Source organism: Maylandia zebra, linkage group LG2 (assembly GCF_041146795.1).
Source record: "Maylandia zebra isolate NMK-2024a linkage group LG2, Mzebra_GT3a, whole genome shotgun sequence".
In the NCBI taxonomy this organism is placed as follows: domain Eukaryota; kingdom Metazoa; phylum Chordata; class Actinopteri; order Cichliformes; family Cichlidae; genus Maylandia; species Maylandia zebra.
The window spans coordinates 7,982,131-8,006,028 of NC_135168.1; the positions used below are offsets into that span (position 1 = coordinate 7,982,131).

General features: G+C 43.9%; 1 long non-coding RNA gene across 1 annotated transcript in view; it reads right to left on the reverse strand.

The window, feature by feature from the left end:
• Positions 1–23,898, reverse strand: part of LOC143420732 (uncharacterized) — a 441,774-nt gene that overhangs the window by 255,698 nt on the left and 162,178 nt on the right. The gene's annotated exons all lie outside the window — the stretch shown is intronic.

Consider the following 23,898-nt stretch of genomic DNA (forward strand, 5'->3'; position numbering starts at 1 on the left):
AGATTCCTGCAGTGATAACCAGGCAGGACTGAAACACATCCAAGCTGTCACCACGGTAACAGCACCGCCCATCCACAGGTGAGGGGAGGAGCAAAAAGAGGGACTTTGACCATTTTATACTAAAAACACTCAACTAATGTTTCTAATATGAAACAAATAAGCCCACATTAATGTGAGCGTTTATTAAATAATAATAATGATGATTTCCTCCTGATCTCATTTCCACAGCAGAGAAAACTGTGGTGTATATTGAGGTGGAGGGTGTGGTCTGTGGCTCAGGTGTAGAGTGAGGGTGGGGTGCACCACAGCAGCATGCTGGGACTGCTGAGGGTGGAGGAGGGAGTGATGATGACATCAGAGCTGCAGCACAGAGACCAGTGAACACACAGTCTGTTCATCTTTGCATAGATACAATATACAGCACAATATTGAATGACAGACACGCTGTGGGAGCTTCCACAGATAAACTGACGTCAGCATCCAGAGTCCTCCTGCTGCTCCCCCCTCAGAGCCCCGTGATCAGCACCAACACATTCAGTTAGATGACAGAGTCCAGCTGCAGCTAGAATCAGCTCCCCTCTGTGAACAACAGCACAGCGTCAGTGTTTCACACTCAGTGAAAGGAGGAAACAGCAGAAGAACACCATGTGTGCTACGTTTCCCAGGACACACTACAAACTGCACAAATACAGAGCAGCACGTGGAAGGACCTGGAGCTGCATTTACAGAGCTGCAGACAGCGTGATGTCCTGTATGGACAGGTGGAAGGAACCAAGTCCTCAGCTGGAACACTCGTGTTTGTCCACAGACAGGAAACACAGCAGGAAACTTCCTCACAGAAGTGCAGCTCATGGATAACACACTTCCTGTCAGTCAGAATGAGGCTGCAGCCAAACACAGAAAGGTGTTTTTGTCCAGATGAGCCCAGAGAAGAAACACGAGTGTTCACAGACATCAGAAGCTCAGAGAGGTGAAACATGAGGTTGGAGTCCTCGTCAGCATCCAGAAGAGCTGCTGTGAAACCCTGAGTACTCATGACAGACTCTGATGGCACAAACACATCATGATTCAAACAGAAAGACAAACATGGAGCTCCTGATCCTCCTGCATGAGAACAAGCTGACATGAGCGCTGTGTCTGAGAGTGTCTCCCTGTCACAGTGACAATAACACAGCTGCTGCTCACAGTCATTAAACTGACCTGAGGTCAGCTGTGCTCCTTACATATGAACCATGTGACCTCACATCAGTGCTGTGGATGACTGTAGTCATAGAAGAGTAGAGCTGTAGCAGGTGGTGTGAGGAGGAGGTGGTGTATTCTAGTTAACGCAGTACTGAAACACTCCAGCAGAGGGCGCTGTTAAGTCCTTATTGTAACACAGTTACTGTGTGCAGTTAGACTTCATACATAATCTGCACTTATTTCCATCAGACATGCTGTCAGGAAATGATTGGTTTCTATTGATTCTACTTCCTGTTGACTCGTTTGATGACAGTGAAACAATCACAGCTGATTGTGTGATGATGTAAACTGTCACTGTTACATTCAGTGTGTGTGACATAATGTTAGTGCAGGCTGATAACAGCCTGGTTCTGTTAGAAACACATGAACGTGTCCATAGATCAGTGTGTGTTTAACATGAGAGCTTCAGCCCTGCTGATGTGTTAAATAAAGACATGCAGGAAAACTGATGAGACTCTGAAATAACTCTTTATATTTATAATGTAACTCTGCATCAAAAGAACAACAAAGGATCCCAGACAGGTTTCTGTGAACAAAGACCATTCTGATGTTTCTGTGTTTCTAACACTTTGACATTATTAGTAAACAGACTGCAGTGAGCAGCATTTATAAAGAGCTTCTATATAAAGATATGACAGCTGTTTGACAAGTTTATCACTCTGTGTTTGGACCTGATCAGTCCAGCTGTTTACTTGAAACATGTTCATTTACCTGTTCTGTTATATTCATGTTCTTGTCTCTGTTGAAAACACATTTTAATGTCCCTCAGATTTTTCTCCCACATGAATAAATATAAAAATGACACAAACTGACTGCAGCTACTTTTTGTCCTTTCTGTCAAAAACCTTCATGTGACTCATGAGAGACACGTTTCAGCTGTTTGTGACAGATCAGAGGCCAACAAGTCATTTATAACACTTTCCATCATTGTTTAAAGTTCTCAGTGTTTCTGTGTTGCTGCGTATAGGATCTCCCAGCATCATCACTGTGCTGTCCAATCATTGTGTGCGAGGTTACCCTTATAGTGCGATGTGTGTTTGCACAAAGAGAAGCATGTGTGTCAAATATAAATAAGCACAGAACAGAAACAGCTGCTCGTTTCTTCTGTTTAGAGTCAAGTTAGTGTTTTGTGTCTTTGTTTGAGGCCTGATGTCGAGCAGAGGTGTGTGTAACTGCACTGCTCTGTTATATGTGTGAAGTGTGTGCTTCTCTTCAGCATCATCTTTGTCACTGCTGATTCCTTTGTGTCATCATGTGTTGAGAAGAGAGAACAGTTATAACGGAGGAGCAAAAGGAAGCCCTGAAATCTGCATCAACAAGGAAGTGTTGGCTCACCAGTGATCCCAGCAGAGCCACTGGTTTGGCTCCAGTTGTTCTAGATTCAATGATGTTGTTGCTACAGATACATGTCAGCATCTTTATTGAATTTAATATGAAGCAGAAATGGTGTCATTAGGAGAAGAAGAGGAGAACAAGTCCGGCGAGGAGGCAGCAGCTCTTAAAGATGAAACAGCAGCTCAGCCCTGAGCTCAGAGAGCTGCACATGAAAAAGCTCCTCAAGCAGATCCTGTCAGAGGTTTGTCATCAACAGGAGGAACTGTTCACATCATAGGATGAAGATGCTGTCAGCTGGATGAAGAAGGTTATTTAATGCAAACGTTCACACTGAAGTCAAATTGTTGTCGTGTTGAACAGATTCATGTACTGATCGTCTCCAGAATGTTAGAAGAGCTTCAATGAATCATTAGAAACAACTTACAGCTGCACAGCTGTGTCAAACACATCTGTGTGTCATTGTGGGATTGTTGTGTTTCTACATGTGACACACGTCTAAAACATGCACACAATCTGAACACAAACAGGGACTCATGTGTTCCCACAGCCAGATGCTGAGAGCCATTTCCTTGTAGTCCTGTGTCTACATACATGAACCATTAGATGTTATTGGAATGATTGTCAGCTCTGATAGTTTCATGTGTGTTTAGCTGGACGCTGTTTGATCCTCGACATGTTTAAAGGTGTCCAGTCCTGAGACACTGGGGCTGGAAACAGCTGTGATGTCATTGGACTGTCACACAGACAGAAGTGCATGAAGTGAGCAGCCGAGGAGCCGCTGATGTTTTGGATTCAACAGCATTTGAAAGGTCGACACAGACACATTTGCACACAGAAAGCTGAATCTGTCATATGCCACAGTGAACTCACTGTTCAGTGTTTTTCAGGAAGCTTCTTAACTGCCTCTGCTGCCAAACAAGCAGCTGATGTCCTTGAGAAGAAGCTGAAGAAGTCTTCAACAACAAATACAGGAAGTGGACTTTCAAATACTAGATTCACTTTAGACTCACAGAGAAATGACTCAACCAGCTGTGTTTGACTCTATGAAAGGTCAGTGTGTGTCTGCACACAGACTGTTGTGTTGGACTGTTATTCAGTTGTCTGCTGAATGTTTTCAAATGTCTGCATCTCAGCTGTGATGAGGCTGGGGGTCATGGGAGGCCACCGTAGCAGCCTCTTCAACATCATGACATCATCATAAATGCTGCTGGACTGTCTGATGGGCTGACGGTGAAAAAGCCGTCGGGAAGGAAACAGAAGACATTTCAGAGGCTGCAGCAGATTTCTTTGATTCGGGGCCTTTTTCAGCTTTATTGGACAGAGCAGTGAAGATAAGTGACAGCAAAGCAGAGAGAAAGGGGGCGTGGCCCGGGTCAAAGCCAGGCCAGCTGCTCTCCACCTCGTGGTCACCTGCTCATCCTAGTGAGCTCCACCAGCAGCCCTTTCACACACTTTACACTGTCAAACACTGTGTGTGGACCTCAGCTAACAACAGGCTACATTTAAGTCTGGACTACATGCTTTTATATTGTTTTTATTCCATCAGCAGCTCAACATCATGAGCAGCTTTGACATAAAGACATCAAACTCAAGCTGACTTTAAACTACTTTTAATACAGGGGCTCAAAAACAACAACATCTTTATTATATATCAGGACAGAAAGTCATTTCATCTCAAAGGGAAACAGCTTTATTTGGAATAATCAGCACTATCAACTGGTTTGGGATCTCCACCAGTTTCATGTCTTTGCAGCTTCTCCAACAAAGTTCCTGTAAAATCAGCATTTTTGTCTTTATTGGTTTGATAGTGATTGATTATTCAGTCCCAATCTGCTGTCATCGAAAGAACAAAATGATGTTTCTATGAGTCACAAAGCTCCAGATGTTGTCGGCTTCACAAAGAAAACAAAGAACTTAAACACAAAGTGTTTGGAGCCAAAATGTTCCCAAGCTGCTCTTTTTGAAATGGCAGAGGTACAGTGGTGTCTAACAGCACACTGTGGAAGGCAAACATGTTATTGTTGGATGAAACTTCATGAATCCTTTGTAGATTTGAGCTGTTGGAGCCTTTCTTTTCTCTTCAGGTGTACAGATGCTGAGGAGGCAGGTGAAGCAGGTGGAGCTGTTGTGATGCTGGCAGAGGGTGTGTCTTAGTAACTCTGTGAGGCAGAACTGGATCCAACATTGTGGATGTGTTGATGTTGGAGCCATTAAGAGTCTCTGGCCACACTGTAGGATTTCCCTTTGATCCACTGTGGGGGCATTTTGGAGTCTGTCAGTGAAACTCTTCATGTTTGTGTTTGACTCCAGTTTATAGAAACAGAGAAATGTGTCATGCTTTTGTTCGGCCTCCACAAATACACACATTTGTTCATTGGTTGGACTTTTTGGAAGGAGACACATTGAAAACCATGTTAATAAGATCTTGTTGTTTCCTGTGGATCCGACACAGAGAGTGGACTTCAGACAGAAAGCGTGGAAGAGATTTTAGAGGCCGTGTGTGGCAACAGGAAGTTTCTGTGTGTTTGCTGATCTTACATGTGGAAAACAACACGTGATGTTTGTGAAGTTTACAATGATCATTGTTCTCACAGCATTTTGAGTGGGAACAGTTCAAACTGGGAGTAGTGGGAGTTATTTACTGATTGAAACAAGCTGAATGTTTCTGTGACGATGAAGATCAGCAGCTCAGCTGATCAATGAACTGACATCTATCAGTCGTTTCATGAGATGAAGTCATCAGCAGACATTTGTTCTGACTGTGTGATGAATGTCAGAACGTCAGGGCTCTGCTTTAGTCACTGCTTGATGATCATTGGCTCATTGTTGAATCCAGGGCCCAGTCTGACCTCTGACCTTTGCTGCAGGTCTTCTGTGTTATCTCCACTTTCATGTCTGATCTTCTGCTGTATCATCCAAAATAAACATCTGGATCATTTCCAACACTTCAGCAGATCTTTAGTTTGGGCAGTGCAGCACAGAATAACACATATTGTACTATACTGCCCACTTCCTGATCTTATTGGATCTGTGTGTGAGGTTGGTGAAGGAAACACATGTTTACTGAGTGAGTCGCTGCCATTAGGAACTAGTTTTTATATCACAGCCTGGAAATCACACAGGACCATTTCTGCAAGTGAAAAGTCGTCATTGGAGGAAAATCATTGTGTAGTTTGTGCGACTGAAGACTTGTCCCAACTACATGTGCTGCTGACCCTTGACCTTTTCTTTAGGTGCACAGAGGAGTCTGTGGGAACATCCAGAACTGAGGCATCTTGTGTACAAACGTGTTCAGACCAGATGTCAAATGATGTCAGATGTCATCCGTGAATGGATGCAACTGTGGATCGTTCCAATAAAATGAGGCAGTTTTGTAAGTACAAGCCCACTACTACTCAGTGAGTGTCCCACACACACACAGACCCACACACACAGACCCACACAGACACACACAGACCCACACAGACACACACACAGACCCACACAGACACACACAGATCTTAATGATGGCCTCAGGCTTTGAGCTCCCACTAACAGCAGGTCCCAGCATCCCATTAATAGTGATGAAAAATGCAGCTACAGCTGCTTTTCCACTACTGGAAGTTAATCAGGTCAAAGCTGGAGCTTCACCCTGTTCAGACTGAACGATGTGAGCCGGCCTCACTCCACAGAGGACGCCTCCAGGACAAACGTGGGCTCCATCGAGGCCCACAGCTGCTGTGACATCGTGGACGTGTTCTTCAGCTTGTTTTTCAAACAATCTCAGCAAACGTGCCAAAATCATGTTCAGTGAGACTCTGTGGCACACAATCCAAAAACAAAGAAGGCTAAAGGACATGCTCTGTCCTCTGTGTGACCCACAGTCGTGGCTCAAATGTGGGACTGTGGCCTGGTGTGACCTGAACACTGTGGGAACCTGAGGGGCAAATCTGAGGATTTCATTTGGCTTTTTCATTAGAGATAAGATGGATTATGTGAATGAAAAGGCAACACACACACACACGTAGGGTAGCTGTAGCCCGACTGGCTCATCTGCTAATCAGAGGGTTGCTGGTTCGATACCTGGGATCCAAAGTGCAAACTCTTGGGGAACGAGTCTACTTTGTGTGCATCTGAGGTTGAAGCGGAGCTGGTTTCAATAAACTGCTAGTTTCCCTTTCATACTCCTGAAGGACGTTCCTCACAAAGAGCGAGGCAGCAAGTCTGTGCAGGTCCTCAGTCATGCAGGTCAGCGTCGTCTGAAGAGCTTCTCAGAGTTTCATCTCTCACCCAGTTCCAAGCCCAGTTTGTGTCCCAGATACATGCCGCCGATGGCCAGGAAGTGACATCACTGGATCAGTTATGAGAGCGAACCCTTCAAGACTCAAACCTGCCTGGCAACGAGGGAAACGGCTACACAGGAAGTCCAGTGACGGGGTGCAGATGTTCCATCACCGGGATGTCATCGCTTGTTGTGTTTTGGTGTTTTCAGACCAAAACTGCTCTGCTAACTTCACATTTACTAAACATTAATGTTCCCAACACAGATTTACATGAGAATGACAGGACATCATAGCCCCCCCTGCCCCCCCTGATATTACATCACTTCAATCCCAAACAGAAGGAAAGATCAAATCTGTCTTGAACCTCTGCTTCAAAGTTACAGGAACACTGGAGTCACTCTCACTGTCAGAGACCTCAGTGTGTTGGAAGCTGCTAGAAGAAGCAGATGGGGGAGAGGAAGAGGAGGGCCACGGTGCTGATCTGAGGAAGTCTTCTGATCAAACCACAGCAGACCAACAAGCCCGACGTCGTTCTGATCCAACATGAAGGCTTCCATCTGTCTATTCTGTCACATCGCACACGTCTCAAGTCATCCTGTTCAACCCATCACAACATAATAGTAACAATAAAACAAAGGCAGTGGAGCGTTCACCACGAGCTTCTACAAAAGTGCACGTTCATTTTAATAAAACTGTTTTTACAGCAGTGTGCGAACATTAATATGTTGTAACCAAACGTTTGTTACACCAGCTGCACTGAACCTGTGGAGACTGGAAGTTATTTGCTGCTGGTTTGTTCAGACCTGTTACTGCACACCTTGCATAGTTTGCATAGTTTCCTTCACTGCATGCAAAGAGACGAGGCGGGTGGAAACCTGCGACCCTGATCACATCACCAGTCCATCACAGTCAAACACTCACGGCTGTAATCTATTTCAAATCAAAGTGTTTGCACGGTGAGAAGAAGCTGGCGTCGCTGGGGGAGCGTGCGCCCGGCTGCACTTAAACACAATCTTCATTGGTGCTGTGAAACATCCACGTCTCACTTCATCTGCAAAGAAACCTGATGCATCGCTTTGGAAATATTTGAAATCCCTCATTTGTCACTATGCACGACGAGTCGACCGGCTGACCAACCTCAGGTTATGCAGCGAGTGCTGAGAAGCAGCTAAATGGCTGCAGTGACTTTATTCCCTGAGTGGGTGTGTGTGCATGAAAGCCAAAGGGGGGCTGTGTAAGAAACAAGGGGAGTCTCTGTTGTGCTCACAAAGAGGAAACCAAGATCTGGATTTTATGGCCGAAAGAAGAAAACATCTTTTCAAAGTTTCCCAGGCCCACTGTGGAGACGCCCACAGCTCCCAGTGACACTGACCCACACTGACACCACCTCCATTCCTCACTGTGATAGGCCGGGAGGAGAAGATCCACACACACATTCACATCAGGACAAAGTCCCACATTCTCCTGTGCCCCACACACACACACACACACACACACACACACACACACACACACACACACACACACACACACACACACACACACACACACACACACACACACACACACACACACGTCCTGCATGCTAAGAAGTGAGTGAAGGATGCAGAGGTGTTGAGACGGACACTGAGGATGTGGGAGCACAGACACCGTTCAGCCTGTGTTTGTGTATCAGAATGAATCAGGCAGAAAAACATTAAAAGCAAACTGGTTGTCCTAAAGTGAATCAGGCTGCAGTCAAACTTCAGCTGATCTCTCATCAAAGCTCCCAGATCGATTCGTGCTCCAGTTTCACCATTTCAGCAACACTGTGGGAGAACGGGGTCAGCTTTCAGCAGGGGCCACGATTATGCACAGAAGGAAGACGGGACACGGCCGGTCCTTCAACCATCGTATGGATGTAAGAGCCTAACACAGGTAACACAGGTCACAGCAGCAGAGCTGGTAGCAGCTTTGTGCGCTTGTAGAAAACTCAGCGGTACTGCAGAGGTTGTGTACTTTACCAGGGAAACGTATGTATTTTGTGTGTGGTTGAAGATTTCCAGGTTGTGTGTTCTCCTGTTTTATTCAGTTTATCAGAAGTCAGCAACTAAAATGTAAAAGCAGCTAAAAAGAAAAGACAATGATAGCATTGTGTGCACAGTGTGTTACAGAGCTGTTGGTGGCAGTCCAATCCAATCCAATCTTATTTATAAAGCACTTTAAAATAGCCAGCACAGGAACAAAGTGCTGCACGGAAAATAAGTTAAAACAATAGAACAACAGAAAACAGCAAAATAAATAAATAAAACACATAAAACATCAAATGAAAACAAAACAAGATAAAACAGCATCGAATCACCTAAAAACAACTGAAATAAAAACCAACATCTCACGTGGTGTCAAAGCTCAGGGTAAAGAGGCGGGTTTTCAAGACTTAAAAACAGGTAAAGAAGAGGCCTGTCTGATCTCCAAAGGAAGCTCGCTCCACAGTTTGCAGCTGCTACAGCAAAAGCAGGATCTCCTCTAAGTTTACGCCCAGTCCTGGGTACATGCAGGAGCAGCTGATCAGCTGGCCTGTATGAGGCTGTCGCAGCTCAGAGAGATGAGATGGGGCGAGGCCATGGAGAGCTTTAAAAGTAAATAAAAGAATTTTAAAATGAATCCTAAAAGAAATGGGCAGCCAGTGACGTGAAGCTAAAACAGGGGAAATGTGCTCAAACTTTCGAGTGCCAGTTAAAAGACGAGCTGCAGCATTTTGACTAATATATGATGCAAATATCTCCTCAGCCGAGCCGCCCTTCGTGCCCCTCCCACAGCCACATGCTCCGTCAGTCTGCCTGGCAGAGAGGGAGGGGGGCGTCTGGCCTAGTGCCAGGCTCTCTCAATATTTTATGAGAGGGAGGGGAGGGAGGAGGTGCAGCGGGTTGGTTGGGGGTTAAGAGACTAGCTACACTGAACTACGACGGGGAAACAATTATCCTCCCTGCTGAATTTATAAGTTTGCTCACTTACAGAGAAATGAACAGTCTCTGATTTTTACCTGAGTTTAGAAACATCGAACAAAAAACATATCAGTTATGAACAGATCTGCATGTCCCTGAATGAAGTGTGTGATCCTCTACAACCCTGGATCCCACAGACTGGCTGTGGGACTCTCAGCATATAGATGCAAAGGGCGTCAGCATGAAGCTCGGTGACTGTGGGTGCAGCAGTTCTGACCATGATGTGATCAGTCAGCCTCATGGGCGGAGGATGATCATAGGAAAGGAAACTCACACAGGAGGAGCTGGTTAATGGTGAGAAGGCAGGTGGATGACAGTCACCACATACTGGTAACACTGGTAGAGGATTGAACTACTGCAGCACCCACGCGGTTTAGCATGTACAAGCCCGTCTGAGGTTTGACCGTCTGGATGATTGGCTGAAGGCTGAGAAATGCTGAGTGTGACACACCAACATCCCCACAGTCAAACACACAGTGGTGGCCGTGGATGGGTGCAAACAAAGCAGTGGCTAAAGAAGAAGTGGGCTAGCCAGCCTCCAGAGCCTCCTTTACTAAATCTGTGGAAGCAGCTGTAAAGAGCAGTGGGCCAAAATCCCTCCGGACATGTCGGCACTTTTTGATCAGTTCAGATTCTGGGAGATGCTCTGATATAAAACATGTATACAACAGAAACGAACAGAAATATCCGTTATTGTCCTGATTGGGGAAATCCCGGTGCTCCAGCAGCAGAGTGACGGGCAGGAGCAAAGCCTCACACAAATAAGAAACACGAGACTTACAGTAACAATAAGAGCTGTACAACATGTAACAGCAGCAGAGTGACGGGCAGGAGCAAAGTCTCACACAAATAAGAAACACGAGACTTACAGTAACAATAAGAGCTGAACAACATGTAACAGCAGCAGAGTGACGGGCAGGAGCAAAGCCTCACACAAATAAGAACTACGAGACTTACAGTAACAATAAGAGCTGAACAACATGGAACAGCAGCAGAGTGACGGGCAGGAGCAAAGCCTCACACAAATAAGAACTACGAGACTTACAGTAACAATAAGAGCTGTACAACATGTAACAGCAGCAGAGTGACGGGCAGGAGCAAAGCCTCACACAAATAAGAAACACGAGACTTACAGTAACAATAAGAGCTGAACAACATGGAACAGCAGCAGCGATGGAAACAACCTCGTGTTTGTTGGAGCAGGGATGGTTAGAAAGAGACGACGCTGCTTTGTGCACGGACCATATTTATGAGTACGAGTAGTGAGTTTAATGATATTTCAATTATATGACAAATATCCAGTGTTGGGGAGTAACAGAATACATGTACGAGTAACTGTATTCTGTTACAGTTACCGTTTAAACAGGTGGTATTTAGAATACAGTTACTTTGTTGAAATAAATGGATTACACGGCGGTACTTTCCTGTTTCTTTCTGTCGGTTTGGATCTGCTGATGAGCCTTTGGTCTATATAAATAGACTGACTATGGCATAATCATGACTTTTGTCATCACAGAAGTGATGGGAACATTCAAAGACTAAAAAATAAAGCTGTGGAAGAGCAAATAGTGTGCACAATTCATCTGATCGCAGAGAAGCAGTGAAAAACCCACAGAAAGTAAAAGATAGACGTCCTAAAAACTGGTGCAATTCAGTATAATATCATTGCATGTTTTGTTGCAATGGAGCAAACAACAACAGTACACTACTTTGCTGGGACTAAAGTATCTCTAATATAACATGGATGCTGTAAAATGTGATTGTGACATCCTTGACGTATGCACAGGAGTACAGAAGTAAAACAGCAGGAGTGTTAGCTCTACAGAGGAAAAGACACGCCTGTTACGTCGCTTACTACCTGCTTCTTGTCACCACATCGCCCGGTAGGATGGTTTCGACTCTCTCTGTAAGTGTACATCTCACTCTAGACTCTGGCTAACCCATTCTCTCCTCCCTCCGCAGCATTCCTACCAGCCCACCTATGGCTGTGCCACATTATACTGTTCATGGTAATACTGGTTTAATGTTGGGCAACGATAAAAAAATAAAATATCGCGATAGAATATGGGTAAAGTGCGCATGCGCAGTGCCTTTGTTTTCATACCCACATGGTGGCGATAGAGAATGAGAAGGGGGAAAGCGGATCGTTGAGTGAAACACATGAACCAGAATTGGTTTGTAAAAATGCTGCAACTTCAGTGGTGTGGAACTGGTTTGGTGTTTGTCCGTCAGATACACAACAAAGGACTATTTTTTTGTAGAACATGCAAGCGGCCGTCGTTATTGCCGTATTTTTCGGACTAAGGTGCTCTTAAATCTGGGAGTAATCTGGGTCCTAAACTCCGTCCTTCAGGACCCAAAGTCAAACGAACACTGCGACATCACTGAGAGTTAAAAACGGTCTAAATTCTTTCATCTTTAATAAAACGATCAGTGTTGCTGCTTTACCAGGTGTAACTATGAAGTTTAACATCCAGGCATCCATGAAAACAGAATTTATTATATTTAACGGACTTAGAAGTTAACAGGAAGTTAGCAGGAAGTTAGCGGAAGGTAGCTCACTGGTTTTGCTAGTGCCTAAGCATGATATAGCATGTTCTGACTGAGAGATTTCTGAACAAATTAAAACGTACAGCTCTGCTGTCACTTCCAACATAAATGAAGACAGAAAACTAAACAGCAGTGACGTTTGTAGGGTTACTGAAGTTGGGCTAGCTGCTATATAATGATGTGCTACGTGATCGCTAGCTACACAGCTATGTTAGCATAAACACAGTGAAGCTGGAGGACGAACACTAACACTTTTCCACTCGATAAAAGTTAACGTGAGGGTTCCTGATGGTTAGAGACAAATGCAATCGCATGGCAGGATGCTGTAAACCACAGGTGACGAACTCCAGACCTCGAGGGCCGGTGTCCTGCAGGTTTTAAATGTGTCCTTGATCCAACACAGCTGATTCAAATGGCTAAACGACCTCCTCAACATCTCTTGAAGTTCTCCAGAGGCCTGGTAATCAACTGATCATTTGATTCAGGTGTGTTGACCCAGTGTGAGCTCTAAAACCTGCAGGACACCGGCCCTCGAGGCCTGGAGTTTGACACCCCTGCTGTAAACCATAGGTGTCAAACTCTGGCCCGCGGGCCAAATTTGGCCCGCAACCTAATTACATTTGGCCCGCGAAGCCATACCAAATTACTATCAGAGCTGGCCTACTGGTATTATACAGCTAATATATATATTGTTTAGTATTAAGCTTTGCTTGTTCCATATTCAGTTTTTCAGCAAAACGTGTTTGAGTCCATAAGAAAAGATTCATTCTTATATCTGGAGGAATAAATATATTTCAATAAATATTAACGTTAGCCCGCGACTTTGTTCCAGTTTTGAATTTTGGCCCACTGTGTATTTGAGTTTGACACCCCTGCTGTAAACGGACCAAACTTCAGTCAGGAGAACAACTGAGATAATCCATCCACAATACCAGGTTAGTCATTAATATACTGCAACAACATGGGAATAGAGCCGCTGCCAGAGAATTCAACATTAATGAATCAATGGTAGAGAAGTGGAGGAAGCAAGAAGAATGAGTTTAATAAAGTTTGATTTATCTGACTGCTTTGTTTCGCTTAATGTGCCTTATAATCCCCTGCAGCTTATGGTCTGAAAAATACGTACTGCAAACGAAATCATTTGAAGAACTTGTTACATTAGCCTTGAGAATAGTTAGCTTCATAACTTGGCCAGCTCCAGGCCTCGAGGGCCGGTGTCCTGCAGGTTTTAGATCTCACCCTGGGTCTACACACCTGAATCAAATGATTAGTTCATTACCAGGCGTCTGGAGAACTTCAAGGCATGTTGAGCCATTTAAATCAGCTGGACACGTCTAACACCTGCAGGACACTCGTGGCCTGGGTTTGGACACCACTGCCATAACTGAATACTGAAAGAAACTACAAGTCACGATCAGCTTCCTCATCAAGAACATCGTGAGAAGTCAGTGCAGCTGAGCAGACTTACTCAGGAGGAGTGATAGAGAAGGACTGAAGAATGGCCACATCAATTCTCCCTGTGCGATAACACAGGTGGATCCTGCAAAACGAGTGTGTTGTCTCTAGTACAACACATAACAATTCTGGGTTTATCTCTGGACTCCATCTCTTTTACATCACTCTGTCAGAGGCCATAGCTGTGAGTGCCTTCAATCGGGCATACTGGGCATTTGCCCGGTGGGCCGACAGTGATTCTTCGTATTTATGGGTTGATGGGTTTTGTTTTGTTTGTTTGTTTTGTAACGGCATGAGCAATGAAAGGTGGTGGATTGGCCAGATGCTGGCCGATGTGTAAAAATAACTCAGTTGTTTGGTGGTGGCTATGGCAGAGCTTCCACAGCCCTGCTCACAGCATTCCTGACTCTTTTTCGCCTGCACAAAACAGTCCCCTTTAGATTATACCTTCGGCTACTGGGTATGATGGCTCAGCCATCCTGGTGGTCTGGCTTGGCTGTTTAAGAGTGTTTCAGCGCTGGGTGGTTTCTTCAGGCGCTTCCTACTGTTCTTGTGAGGATTGACAATACCACCATGGGGGCTTATATTAGCCATCGGGGAGGGATGCATTCACGCTAATAGCAGCAAACATTTCCTCTCTCTGAGTGCAACACATCCCAGAGTCAGAATGGGGAATGAATCTGCGAGGCGTTGTGTTATATGGTGATTGGGCTTTGCATCCAGCCACTGTAGAACAGCTTCAGCTGGAGCTTTTAGCCACTACATAGAGCAATAATCTTCACTAAGCTTGATCTTAGAAACACGTTCCATCTGGTGGACATTGGGGAGGTGACGAATGGAAAACTGTTTTCAACACTTGGACATTTCAAGCGTGCCGGGCTGACAAATGCCTCAGTTGTTTTCCAGGCTTTAATCAATAATGTGCTCTTTGTATGTGCACCTGTTTGACCTGCAGATTTTTTTCCAGAGAACAACTAGAACAGGAAGCAAGTCAGAGTTCTTCAATGACTATGAGACACTAAGTCTAGTCTTGGTCTTGGTAGCCGGGGATCCGTCCGCCATGGCCTCTGATCCTGGCTGCCACGTGGCACACATTGCATGCGACCCCTATGGCGCCCACTGCAGGTGGTGGGCCTGCATAAGAATGGGCCCATGTCCCTTTTTCGGGTTGCGCTCAGCCAGGCCCCATGGACCAGTGCCCGGCCACCAGATGTACAGCTTCTGGCACCCTCCCCGGGCCTGGCTCCAGGGCAGGGCCCTGGTAACACTATCCCAGGCAGGGTGAACTGTTTCCTTGATCTTGCACTCATAGGGGTCTTCTGAATTAAATTGAATTGAGGAGCAGACACAGACTGTTTTATATGAGATCCTTCTCATGCACTTCAACAGTCTTATTCATCATCCAGTCTTAAATGATCCTGTTATGACCAATGACTGCTCGACTGTGTCAAAGAGCTACTTCCACAGTGTGGAGAAGCCATAATTCTGACTCCACGCCAAATAAAAGGGGGAAACCCTCCCAGGGATTGACACCTAACAGTTAAATAGTTAAAGGATTAAACTTCTCTTTCCTTTCTTTAAACAAAAAGATATTTTCAAAAAACTATTCAAAGGTCCCAAATGTCTTATTTCACTCAGGGGAGGAAGGCAGACGAGAGGCAGCTGTGTCATTATGGCGTTTGTATCCTACTGCTACTGGGACCAGTTACAGTTCCTTTCACTAACACACACACACACACATTCTAGTTTTGATATCTTAGTGAGGACACCTAGTTGACATGATCCTTTTCCTAGCCGCTCACTGTAACCATCAATAATGGATGGTTAACGCTCAACCTAAACCTAACCATAACCTAACTGTAACCCTGACACTAGAACCACATTGTGAGTCTCAAACTCGTGAGGCACTTTTGTCCTCATAAATGACTGTTGGTCCCCACAAGTATAGTAACATTCCAATTCTTGGTCCCCACAGAGACATCTAAACAGGTACACACACACACACTTTCATGTATTTTTGTCCACAGTATAAAAGCTGTTTGGGGCTGGGAGGAATCAAGTCCGTCCATGGCAACTTTCCCCGACTGCCTTCCACATTCTTTGAGTGCTTGCCTTGTCTGCTCGCTCTGGCGCTTTAATGACTTCCTTCAAATGGTACCAACACTTCAGCAACGACTGCAACATCATTTTTTCCATCTTCACAGCCCTGGAAGCATTGGACAGTATCATCTAATACATGGAAAATATTAAAACAGCTCAGCTCACAAAAGCTGGGAAACTTTGGGTGCAAACATGTGGAGACCACTAATTCATTTGCTGCATGTTGCCTCTGCTCAGTGTCTGCTCAGTAGAACATGGATCTACATGTTCACTCCTGCACTGGCCAAAGCTGGTAGTGGTACTGCTTAGACTCTTTGAGTGCTAACATTGGTGCTCCAATCATTTGGTCTGGCTCTAACGGTGTGATTCAGACTGAGCAGACCTGGTGCATTTTGAATCAAAACTGCAGAGTCATTTTACTATTATTTAATAAGGAAGAACAGAGAAGAGTCCATGACCACGTTATATCAGTAAAGATGTTGTGTCTGCATGAGAGTAGACTGTCTCTGCAGGCAGCATCACACCCAAACAGAGCAGACAGCCTGTTCATCCTGAGCTCGCCAAGGTCACCAAAGGTCAGGCGGACAAAAACCTGCAGTCTTAACAAAGCCACAGGCAAAGACACTCTTTATTATCAACTATCTAATAAAACGCAAAACAGCCAAGAAGTGAATCTGCCATGAATTTCACAACTTTACAAGCTAAGAAATAGACACTGAGCTTTATATTGATTAAATATGTTAAATAGATATTAAATTAAATATAGATCCTGATAAATGCCTCGTTAATTTTTCATCATAGAATTACTGTTGAAACAACCCCTTATCCATGTTTGATGCCCTGCAATGGACTCACAGCCAACTGTAGAAAGCAGCCCAATCAGAGGCACTTTTTCTTTGACCCAGTTTATACTAAGTGGAGATATTATCTGAATTTCAGGAGTGGGACCACACCTCATTCTCGCCGCCTCAGTTTATATATGCCCCCTTCACCAATACCCTCTGTTCTCATTTTCATGCCCACCTGGAGCCCAGGAGCCGCTGCCGGTCCTCTTTGAGGCCTTCCCCACATTGCAGCACCAGTACACGCTCCCTCATCCATCATCGTTCATCGTAACTGAGGATGTGGTCCCAGCTAGTGAAATTGCTAGTAAAAATGTTAATGTGATGAACTCACCAGCTACTGGCTCACTGACATCCAGTACAAGAAGGCCAGGCTTACCAAAACATACAGTTTGATTTGTGCGCTCTGCTGCTGCTGCACACAAATACTGTCCAACACAAGGAATTCAGCCTGGATTTACACTCTTCCCAGTGTCCTATGGCAGGTCAGCTCTATCACAGGCAAGGACAGCTCTGACGCTTCAGAAGTGTTATCAAAATAAATAAATAAATAAATAAAATAGAAATAACATAGTAGTTTGGATCAAAAGCCAGACTAAAATAATAAGTTTTAAGACACAATTTAAAAGACTGCATGGACTCGGAGAGACGAATATAAAGAGGGAGGTTACTCCAGAGTCTGGGAGGTACGACAGTAAAGGCCCGATCCCCTCTGGACTTCAGACGAGACCTCGGTTGCGTCAGGAGCATTTGATTGGAAGATCTAAGTGCCTTATTAGGGATGCACAAATGGAGGCGCTCGCGTAGATAGCTGGGAGCTAAATTGTTTAAAATTTTAAAGGTAAGCAAAAGAATTTTGAATATTGGTACGATAATCAACAGGGAGCCAACGTAGGTTGGCTAAAACTGGTGTGATGTGGGTATAATTTCTAGTTCCAGTTAAGAGACGCGCAGCTGCATTTCAAACTAACTGGAGCCGGTGAATAGAGGAAGGTGGGAGGCCCGAGTAGAGAGAATTACAGTAGTCTAATCTGGAAGTGATAAGACCATGAACGAGTTTTTTAAGGTCCTTCAAAGGGAGGTATGGCTTTGCTTTAGATATCTGACGCAGCTGGTAGAAACAGTTTTTTACCACAGAGGAGATCTGTTTCTCGAGTTTGAAAGAGCAGGAAAACACCAAGGTTTCTAACAGTGAGTGAGAGATGGCTACCAAGGGGCCCTAAGGCATCAGTAAGTTGTTCCAGCGGGGTGTGACTATCAAAAACTATAACTTTTGTCTTATCCTCGTTCAGTGTGAGAGACGTGACCACGTTTGTACCTCATTTAGACAGTCAAATAGGGGTTCCAGAGACGTAGAGACATCTGATGTCAAAGGGAAATAAATTTTTATGTCGTCGGCGTAGCAGTGAGAGGAAATGTTATATTTTTTAAGTATTACTCCCAAAGGCAGCATGTACAAGGAAAAAAGAACTGGGCCGAGCACAGATCCTTGAGGCACACCACAGTGAATTTGTTTTTAAAAACTGAAGCTGGCCCTCCACCTCTGTCAGTAGACTGGGGTGAGCTTAGAAAGGTGAATCGGGTTGGTTCTGAGAAAGAAAAGAACTCACCAGGGCAAAGCCAAGTTTCAGTCAAGAATAAGAAGTCCAGCCCGGATGAAAGAATCAGCATAAAGAGTCCTAAAGTTGGCAGCATGGTGTTCAGAAAACAGCCTGGGACTGGGAGGTCATTGTCAACGTCAGGAGGCACTGACTTGGCCCCCCTCTACATCAACGGGGAGCGTGTGGAGAGGGTCCACACCTCCCGGTTCCTTGGTGTCCTCATCTCTGCTGACACCTCCTGGACAGACAACATCTCAGCGGTCGTCAAGAAGGCCCAACAGCGGCTGCACTTCCTGCGAGTCTTCAGGAAGTACAAGCTGAACTCCAACCTGCTGCTGACATCACGGTATGGTACGGCAGCTGCACCAAGGCGGATAGAGGCTTCAGAGTGTGGTCAAGACAGCACAGAAGATCATCAGCTGCCCTCTCCCCTCCCTGATGGACATTTATTCCTCCCGCTGCCTCAGCAGAGCAGCAAGCATTATCCATGACAGCTCCCAGTCTGGTTCTAACCTGTTCAACCTGCTTCCCTCAGGGAGGCGCTACAGGTGCATCAGCAAGGAGACCCACAGACTCACAACAGTTTTTTCCACCCGTAACCTGAACTCACACATGATAAACACAGTTCCACCCCCCAATGTAGGACCTCTATACACAGACTACACAACTATCATCACCACTGTGCAACACTTAATTTACGTGCAGTAACCCACACTGTAATATATAGCACTATGTTTTGTTTCTATATTTGTAGATAGTGCTGCAGAACTGTGCAACTCACCCCCTTTCTTTCCCACGTCTGCACTGAATAGGAGATGCTCTGAAGCTTATTGTGCATGTGTGTAGTGACAATAAAACGCATTCTATTCTGTTTTTGTTCACATGCTAAGTTCAGCATTCAAAATCTTGGTGTAATGTTTGAGTCTTCTCTGAGTTTCAACTGTGTAAAATCTTTATCTCACTCCTAACATTTCTAAATTGTGAAACATGGTCTCCTCTGCTGCACTGGAAGAAATTATCAATGCGTTTCCATCATTGCATTTAGATTAATGTACTGGCCTCTGTGCTGGATTAGAGAAACCACCAAGGCTCTGCACCAGTCTACAGCTGACTCTGTCAATTCTTTTAAAAAGCACTTCAAAACCTTTTTGTTTAAACAGATTTTCTGTTGAGAAGTTTTTTAAAAATTTTAAAACTACAGGTTTATGTTATTTTGGCACTTAATGGGGTTTTTTGTGACGGTTTGTCTGTGAAAACGTCCTCACAATCACTAAAAACCAAAGAACACCACCCCCACAGTAAAGCGGTGGAAACATGGGTCACTTTTCTGCTAAGAGCACAACATGACCTCCCTGCATGGAGGGCCAATAGACAGGACCGCGTATCGTACTGTGACGAGGAACCTTCGTCCCATGAAGATGGATGTTCAAGCATGACGATGATCCAAAACATCGTGTCGAGGTAACGAAGCAGTGGATGAAAATAAGAGTGGCCTATCGAGTCTTCCACTCATCACCTCCAGCTGGTGACGGCAGATGGCTGCCCCTCACCGAGCCTGGGGTTACTTCTTCTTCTCTGTAATGTTGTAGGGTATTTACCTTATAAATATGAAATATATAAATATGAAACATGTCAAAACAAAGCAGAGACAGCGATCAGTGATAACTGATTCTCAGTGCTGGAGATAAGGATGTACGGTAACCTTCAACATTACACATCCTGTGGACACATACTGTTTGATCTATTGTTAGCATAAAGACGCTGACAGGTGCAGATGAATGAGCCCCTGATTTCTTCAGCCTACAGCAGACAGACTGTCAGCAGTTAGCTGTAGGACTGCAGAGCGTATGCTTGGTTTTATGTTGCGTTGTTGTTTTTAGCCTGACAGATGCCAAATGATCTGTCTGATCAAACGGGCGATTGTGGAAGAACACAAGCGCTTTGTCCTCTGGAGGCTGCTGACCTTCTCTGGCCACACAAACTGCTACACACACTCACACTGACATTAACCTGTCACTGTGGTACACCACTCTATACTTCACATATCTTGGTTGTCCTCATTTACACGACAAACACTTAAATAGACACACACAGTGACACTGTACGCCACCCCGAGAGGCCCAGCGTGGCACGCTACTGGTGTGTCACATGCTCAGAGTCCAAACAGCCTCTGTGAACCCACACTGCTGCAAATATGTCGCCAGCACCTCCAGATTCAAATCAGTGTGTCATTGAGCAACAGAGGTTAGCAAAGGTGTCCCAGTCCAAATATGGTGTAACAGCAGGAACATGTGGGACATTCCTTTCTTATGACTTCATAAACTCAGCTACTGGGAGATTAATCCAGCGTGGTGTGGCAGCTTTGATCGTAGACCAAAAATGTGCAGTCCAAAAAGATCCCAGCGTAATCAAAACAGGCCGTCCTTTGGCGTCCACCGGGCAGTGTTTTGTAAATAATATGTGTTTATCATTTATATGGGAATATAAAGAACTAGTTTTAGCTGTTCTACATAAACAGCATATCCCAAATATCATCAAAACAGAAAATTAGAATAAGAGCTTTCAAATCCAATTTATTGGCACAATTATTTCAATTTACTTTGCTTTGGAAACAAATGTGCTGTGAGGGCTGTTTAGATCACATGTTACATAATGAAGTAATGAATGTCATTTCTAACTGTTTGATTTTATAAAGTATGTTTGATAAATGTGAGGTCATGTCCAATCTGGAAGAGACATGTTAAAAAATGACCATGGCCTGCACGACTTCACATTTGATGTTATAGTCAGTGTGTACTAGTGATGGGATTTCCGGCTCTTGTTAGAGAACCGGCTCTTCAGGTTGTTTTGTTGCTATAATTTACATTATTATTAACAATAATATAAAATTATGCACAAAAGGAATTACTAATGTAAAAAAACAAAAGTGGTTTTATTTATATATGTTTATATATAAATATATGCGGTGGCCCCTAGAGACAAAACACGTACAAACTCCAAAACACATTTCTAGCATGAACTGAACTTCCAAAGCAGAGCTACTAGATCACCTAAATTACACAATTGAAAGCATGAAAGCATGTGTGTATTGTTTGTGTATTTATACACAAGCACTCATATATAGTCAAATAATTTAAAAAAAAGTTCATTTACCTGTTACTACCACACACCAAATCCGGTCGTTGGTACTTGCTGGCTTGTGTAGCCACCAGGTAACAAAAGCTCAACACTGCGCCCAGCATCCTGGAGCACTTCTGTTGTCTTTTGTACGTGTTTTGAGTTTTTATGTGCTTCTGAGTTTTTACGTGTTTTGGAGTTTGTACGTGTTTGTACGTGTTTTTACGTGTTTTGGAGTTTTTACGTGTTTTGGAGTTTTTATGTGTTTTGTCTCTAGGGGCCACCGTAAATATACTTTTATTTATTCACTCCACATAAAATGTAATAAATAAATCATATAATACAAAAATCAACTATTCACATTTCAACTTTTAACTATTTAAATTTTCAGCTTTTTCCTTTTACAAATTTAAAGTGAAACAACACAAAACACTGCAAACCACAACACAATTAAATAGATTAGGAGCCGACTCGCGTCGTTCATGTCAGAGATCCGGCTCTAAGAGCCATTTCGTTCGCGACCGACCCATCACTAGTGTGTACATGTTTCTATTACAGAAGTGCAACAGTGTTCAACCCAACGTATCTCTGTGAAAGACAAATAACTGCAGCTGAATAAAAGCTTTATTGCTGCCTAATTCATCGCTACGTGTACCTCCGTCCAAGATAATGGATGGTTTGTCATCTGCTGGTGTGTCTGCAGGACAAGCATGTAATGGGATTAGTGGGGATAAATTCATGGAGGAGAGGAGAATGAGACAGACCTAATGCTAGCTAATGAAAGGACAGCAAACTAACACAGAGGAAGAGGTCAAGGCAGATTTCTTTGCAGGGTGAGATGAGGAAGGGAGGAGAGTAACCACTGTGATCACCCAGAAGAGAATGACTCAGGTCTGTGTCCAGTCTCCCCAAATCAGCATGACACAGCAAACTAAGCTACATAAATCTCTGAATTACCAGCTGAGCCACTAATCCAGGCGGTATGACACTCGCCAAACTGCTAGTTCTGTGATATTTTACCACCGAGCATAAAAGTGCTTACAGGAAAGGCCAGGAAAGAATAAGCCATGAATACAGAGTTTAATCATAAGAATATTTTATAACGTTTAACATTACGCAGAAGCATTTCATATTCATGAAACGCTTTCAATTAAAAGAAAACATCGAAACAGGTAATAAGGACACACCCAACATGCTCAACACCCCCTTTAGTACTTCCTACTCAGCAGTTTCAATTACTGGTTAAAGCAAATGTGTTAGAAACTTAAAGCACGTAAAGAATCTGCTCAAGTCAAACAAGACATCAGACACACATCACCAAGAAGGCAAGTTTAAAGCAGTCCTACAGAAAGGTTTCAAAACTCACTCCCACAGCTTGATTCCAAGGATGTTAGATTCCTATCGGGCCTTTTCTACTGTTAATGTTTAAGCTAAATGACAACTTTGTTTGTCCACTGTCAGCATTCAAAACAACTTCTACAGGGTTTAATGGAGCACACAGATTTGACTTTTTACAAAAGCACTCAATGAGCTGTAGTAATGAAGAATTGTATCACAGTACGTTTTGTCATATCCTGTCTAAGATGTTTTTTCTTGCATGAGACTAAGCACTCATTTATACTCGTATCCAATACAACTGATTTCGGTTTTATGCTTCCTAAAACCCTTAAAATTCCTTGTCAACGTCTTTTAGTTTAACCAATCCTAAAGAAAATCAAGCTTTGCTGCTCTACTCTATTTCCCGTTCCCTCCCCAGTGTGTTGCAACATGTGTGTGGATGCTGAATGAGACGGGTGGAGGGATGAGCGCTACATGGTTGTGTTTGAGCAGGAGGGCCGGATGATGAATGGGCTTTTATAGACATGCTGTTCGTTTACGGAGGCTTGTAGGCGATGATCTCTTTAGTGTAATATGAAAAGGAAACAGATACATCGTGATATCACAAACACAATCCTACATTTGTGCCAACCTAATAAAATAATATACAGTACTGTGTGAAACTCATCAAGTGGCCTGAACTAAAAGTTCTCCAGCAAGTTCAGTAGCATTGCTACTTGAGATTGTTCATGTTGCAGCCAAGAACTTCACTGGTGACTGCTGCCATGGTGTAAATCAGCTGGTTGGTTCCAGCGATGGTCACACTAGGGACTGTCCACTGCAGTAAAAACTAGAGATGGCACGATACCACTTTTTTATGTCCGATACCGATATCATAAATTTGGATATCTGCCGATACCGATATGAATCCGATATAGTGTTTTTTAATCAACAAAACTGTTTTTTAAATATCTTGCTGCATTTTGTATAAGTTCATACTCAAGTTTAAAACAACAACTACACTAAAGCTATTCTGTTATACCTGTATGCAAAAAAAATATTTCATAGTTCAGCAATACTGATCAATCTAATA